We start from the raw sequence: 6179 nt of genomic DNA on the forward strand, positions 1-6179 counted from the left end.
AGGGAAGCCTTCTGCCCATCCTTGGGAAGATCAAGCAGTCCCCTCACCCATGGCGGGGAGATGTTTCTCCACGTTGCCCCTCGCTCTCCCTTGGTCCCAAAGCACGCTGAGCCTTACCCGCTATTGAAACTTGGCCCTGAAGAGCCCCTCTGGTTGGTTTCAGTTCGGTGATGATCCGTCCCGGGCTGGAAGAAGCCAGTCGCTTAAGCACAGGGCTGGCTCTGCAGAGTGTGATCAGGCCCAGATCACTTCTCTGGCAGGACAAAACCAACCTCCCCAGTCATGCAGTAAGAAGTACAGATGTGTCAGGAGAAGAGAAAAGCAGAGCGCAGCAATAAATCCTCCTAAATCAGAGGCAGGGGCTATTCTCTGCACACCTGTTATTTGCCACATCCTGCAGCTGCCAGGGGAAAAGGTAAAGGAGGAAAGGCTGGGCCAGGGCACGTGAAGGCAGGGATGGACTGGGCAGCAGGGTCCTGGGGCTGCCAAGGTTTGTGCAAACCAGGGCCAAAGTCTGCAAGGAATGTGAAGAAGAGAGGAGGAGGTAGAGGAACCAGTGAGGCTGAAGCTGAGGCTGCCTGCACACCCTCCCTATGTGTTCTTGTGTTTCCAGGTATTTGGATTTTCTTAGCATTTATCTTAGACTAAACTTCCTGGTTTCAATCTGATTCCTGCTATCTGCCTCTCTAAAGGCTCACCTAAATCATGTAACATCGGCAACAAATTCAGCTAAAAAATGCTGGGTGGGTTTTCATGTTCTATGGACAGAAGAAGACAGAGTAAATTACAGGGGAAAGGACCTTGATCCTTCTTAAACAAACAAACAAACAAACAGGAATTGATTTTGTTTATACTTTTGACAGCCAGAACTGGAAATAATCAAGAGGCTCTGCCACTGGGTGCATGGTGTTTGCCTTCCTTTAATTGAAAGAGCAGAAAGCAATGACACCATGACAGGAGTGACTGGGAAAGAGATTTGCCTCTGCAGGGGGTCAGATACATCCACATGCCTGCTCTTATGGAAAAAAAAACAGGACCAGGGACCTGGATGAGATTGCAGATAAGAAATGTAAACTCTTCTTTAACGAAGCTCCCTAAGTCATACCTTGCTGTTCAGCTTTGCTCCCCGAAATCATTCTAAATGCAGGTATTGCTGCCCGAATAATTTGTTTATCTTCTCTCATTAGCTGCCTATTTTTCCCCCTATTTGTTTTGTACCTCTTTGAAGGGTTTACTGCGTAAGGCAGCCCCTGTGATGCCCAGTGCTGCTTTGTGAGACTTTCCTGACAAATATTTTTGTTATTATCAAGAATCAAGTATTCTCATTGTTAGTTGTCAGTGAGAAATAAGCCTTTTTTTAATAAGCAAAATATCACTAATCTGAGGGATAAAACACCCAAAAATTCAATTCCTGATGTGATTCCATCAATTATGTCAATTCAAATACAATTTTCATGGCAAAATCACCATTGTCAAATTGATTTATCTGCCTGGATTCCTTGGATGCCTGTCCCTCATTATTGATGTCTTTGATAACTGCAGTTGCTCTCTCCCTCAGAAGCACTAGGTCAAATCCACAGCCTCAGTTCCTCGGAGCTAGATTGGGCAGGCATTTTGATAAAACCCCTGAGCTTCTGGTCTTCAAGGAAGAGGGGACCCTGTGTGAGACTCTGCTGTCTCAGTGCTCTGTGCAATCCAGTTTGCAAGCCGTTTGTGACACTGTGACTCTGGTATTGGCCTTCTTTTGTTCACTGTCACATCATATGGAAGATCTCTCGATGCTACATGTGCTGTTTCTCAGTGTGGGCATTTCTCCAGGGAGGTCCCCGCCTTGTCTATATTGTAACTCTCAATCAGAGAGCACATCTAGTGTCCACAGACTTTGTTACAATGCCTTGTTCCCCACTTCCCTCATGCTCCAGGTTTTATTTACAATTAATTATTTACAAATTTATTTTACAGGGCAGAGCAGCCAGATGCTCCTTCTCTCTCCTCAAGTCATGGTTAATGCTACTCACCACTAGGTTAAAAGACCCATTAGCACTTGGACTTTTCTCTCTTTGAAGATGTGTATGCAAATAAACAAATTTCTTCTTGATCTTCAGTTTGGTAAGACCTTGATGGGGCAGGCTGGACTTTCTCCTGTGTACACCAAATGTCAACCATGCACAAAGACGAGGAGCTTGGAGCAGGGAGCACCAAAGATACTTTTGCTTTGCAGCTGCCTTGCAGACAAAATCCTGCCTGTGATGGTGAGGGCAGGGGTAGGAGAAAGGTACGGACAATAAGGAACCTTGCATCCACACTTCTGCTGCGAGCAGCATGAATGTGGAACAGCCTAGAGGCTTGGTGCTTTGAACATGCCTCCATGGTGCACACTGGGAACTGGAGGATGGACACCAGCAAGTAGAGAGGTGATGGTCACTAACATCCACATGCCTCCCCCATGTTGGCAAGCCTGCACCCTGGCTCGCTTACTGATATCAAGCCATTGGCTTCAGCAGTTTCTGGCTCCAGCGCTCCATTTTACTGGGCAGCATCACCATGGTCTTGACAGGCAGCCGGCAAAGCTCCTCTTCCTTGTAAGACACAGGGCACTATGGGCTGGCTTTTGTTGCTGAAAAAGCAAAGCTCTTCTACCTCTGGGTAGCTATGTGTGAGCACAAATAGGAGGTGAAACCACTAGCCCACTTTGGGCTGGCTCAGGTTATTACAGGGGAAAATCACACTCCTTTCAAGAGGTGAAGGCAATTTTGCTGTCCAAACTAGAATGAAGGCAGAGGCTGCTATGGGCTTCCTTGTTCAGTCCTAGACTGGGAAGTGATGCCATTTTTGCAGGACAGTGTGATGTTCAAGGGACATGCTGGGCCGATGTGCAAGTACAAGTCACTCAACAGCTGCAAGCTCTGGGGTTAAGCAGGAGACAAATGAGGTGGTGTGGGTGACTGATGGCTGCACAGGGTGGTGGAGGTGGGAAGGGGAATGTGATGAAACAGCAACCTATCCAACAGGGCATGGAGCACCAGCCTGCCAAATCGGTGCCTTTGTGCACCCAATGTGTGTAGGTGTATCCCAAGCTCACTAGTCACATTGCTCTTTTGCACACCATCTGTTCCTCTGCTCAGTAGGGCTGAGTTCACCCAAAGCTGTGTGTCCATGGCTCAAAGGGGTGGTGCCCACTGCCATGGGGTCAAGTCAAGGAGCAGCAGGGCAAAACAAGCTCTGGGCTCCTGTCATGGAGTCCCCAGCTGCTCATCTGGACCTGCTTGCACTGAGAAAGGAGAAAATTGTTCTTTGTAATCCAGCGCTGCCAAATGCCAGCCCATCCCCAAGCTCTTGTTGGCATTACTCTGACATCCAGTACAGAAGAAACAACGTGACGCTTAGAGCCGACTCCCTGCTTGTCCTGCAGCCACCCTGGGAATGTCAGACCCCCATCAGCTTCTTTGCTGACCATGGAAGAAAGCACAGAGCTGACATGCCAAGGAGCATCACTCCTGGCAAGGCCTCTTCTCCCTGCAGCCTGGAAGGACCTCGTCTCTTGGCCCTGAGCCTGCACCCTGCCCCGGGTCTATCCCAGCTCTTTGCCATGTCGTATCCTTCTCAGCTGTGGAGCAGATCACCTCCACCCTGGTTTCAACTTCCAGACACGTGTCCATCCGCAATTCAATTTTGTGCTGTTTACAGCCCCTGAGGTGCTGGCAGGGCAGGCAGGAGTTCGCCTGGGGCAGCAGGGAAGGGTGTCTGGGACAGCCTGGTCCTGGAGCACCAATGCCCTGGGCCATGCAGCATCCTACAAGGAAGTCCCTTGGGCTGCTGGTGGGGTACTCCTGACCACCGCTTGCACTGCTGAGCTACAGAGGGACCTGCCCAGTGCTGGGCTCTGCCTCGAAGCACGTTAAGGGCTGGCTCCTGAGCACGCCCTGCAATACCCAACCACTTTGGTGCAGAGGACACATGCATTGAGCACCAGCTGAGCTCTTCCAGCTGCACACCCAACAGTTTCCCTCTCTGGGGAAACCCCCTTGCCCGAGACCATTTATTTGTGGTTATTGCTGTGCTCTCAATGTCTTCCTTTCACGTTGCTTCTTATCACAGCTGGGCTGGTTATTTTCAGAAGCAACAGGAAACCTCAGTGCACCACTGACCCACCTAAACTCTTCATACTGTCCTGTGTCATCTTTAATCTACATATAAATCTGCTCTTTTAATAAAACTCTAGACTACAGGGGATAATGGATAATCACTGTAATATACAGTCTCTGGATTAGCAAACAAATTGAAGCACTGGCTTCATCTGGGGAAAAATCCGAGAGATAAGCACCCTCCCTTGTTTGTTCATGGCATCTATTGGGATATTACTTTTAAATCTCTCTTATGGCACAGCTGATGTTATCGCTTCAGCTGAATTAGTTAACCAAACTCCGCATTACTGTGCATTATTTAAGTAAGGCCAGATGGGGTATGTTTCCTCACAAGCCCCACGCAACACTGATTTCATAACTACTCCCCAAGCTGGGGCTGATTATTGTATGTGATCTTCACAAGCTAGAAAGATGAGGCATCAGGGGGAAATGAGACTGTAATTTTACAATGGTGATCAAAGGGTTGGAAGAGCTGTTCCAGGTGACCCAGTTGCCCCAGTACTGCCTGCTCCTGTAGTGATGCTCAGCTTCATGCCCCATCCCAGCCTGGCAGGAGCCCTGACTGACCACAGCTTCCCAGATCGCTGATGATCACTTGCAGGCAGCCCCTATCAGCACCAGTGCTGCAATTGGGAGGTATGGGATAAGAATGACCTGGGGACAGCCCACAGGCTTTATGTAAGCAGGAGGAGCCCAGAAGGAGAATGTGTAAGCAGGAGGTTTTGCTTCAAACCCTGATCAGGTTTTGAAGTCTAGCTTCAGCTAGACCAGAGAGCAAGCCCTTGGCCCATTATTGGGCAGGGAGGTGGGGGTTCCTCCTCTGCAGGGTGCTGCCCGTTGCCACACTGGTGTCAAACATCCTCCTGCAAGAGGCCTCAGTCCCTGCTCTGCTCGCAGCTCCTTGGGAGAAACTCTTGGGTGTGCTTCTCACACCCTCTGCAGCCACCACAGGTGGGCTTGGGAAGCCTGCCCTGTGCTGCAGAGCAGCATGCCAGTGCAGGACCTCCTGCATGCAGTGGAAGCTTACAGGGCAAAAAACATCCTCAGTCAGTCCTTGTAGCACCATATAAGCGCTTTTGAGAAATACAGAGATGCTGCTTGCAGCATTAATGTCTGTGGGCAATTCCTGGGCCTCACCACTACCCAGACAAAGCTCACTGCCTCTGTGCACCCAAAACGTGCACTGATGGATCATGGCTGTTGTTCCAGATTACCCTGAGAAGAAAGGGATAGCTTTAACATCCAGGATTTAAAACTATTCCCAACATACACAAGGTCATGCCCCATATTTGAACCCAAGATCTTCCCCAGCTTTACCAAGCACCCTGCCTATAATTCCAAAGATAGCTTTCCAAGGAAATGTGAATCATGACATTTAAGTTGGCAAAATGCACGAGCCATTCATTTTATAAGTACTGCAGGAGCTAAGCCCTGGGATGTCCCTACTTCTCTGCCAGAAAATCTGTAGGACTAGGACACTCACCCAAAACAAGGAGCACAACTGTAAATGAGAATACGTCTCCTTCTGAACTCTGAACCAGTCTGAAATTTCTTCCCAGAATGTGAGCTGCCATGAGAACGTTACAGCTGAAATTGCAAAGGACAGTACTGTGCTGTCACTAATACCTATTCAGAATCAGAGTTTTTAAATTACTTCATGTGAAATCCTCACAAGACTGTTGAGATGTTGCAAGTAGTTTTGTTACTTTCCAGAATTTGCTGGAATCACAGCTCTAAACACTAGACTGTGCACATAAAATCAAATCAGCAAGGTTAAACAAAATTGCCAGGAAATATTTGACTAAAAATACCACACAACCAGCATTAACTTAACAACTAAAGAAATTTTGGCTGGAAATCCCATGCCAGCTGGTCAGAGCCCTAAGAAAGTTTTTGTGCTCCCAGAGGTGTTAAAAAAAAAAAAGGCAGTTGTTTTCATACTTCCTAATTATTCACCTGAGCAGAAAATCATTGAGAAAGGGAAGAAGGGGCAGGAATGCACAGATCCAGTACACTCACCTTTAGGAAACTCCA

The sequence above is a fragment of the Aythya fuligula genome, chromosome 18 (genome assembly GCF_009819795.1).
Source record: "Aythya fuligula isolate bAytFul2 chromosome 18, bAytFul2.pri, whole genome shotgun sequence".
Lineage (NCBI taxonomy): Eukaryota > Metazoa > Chordata > Aves > Anseriformes > Anatidae > Aythya > Aythya fuligula.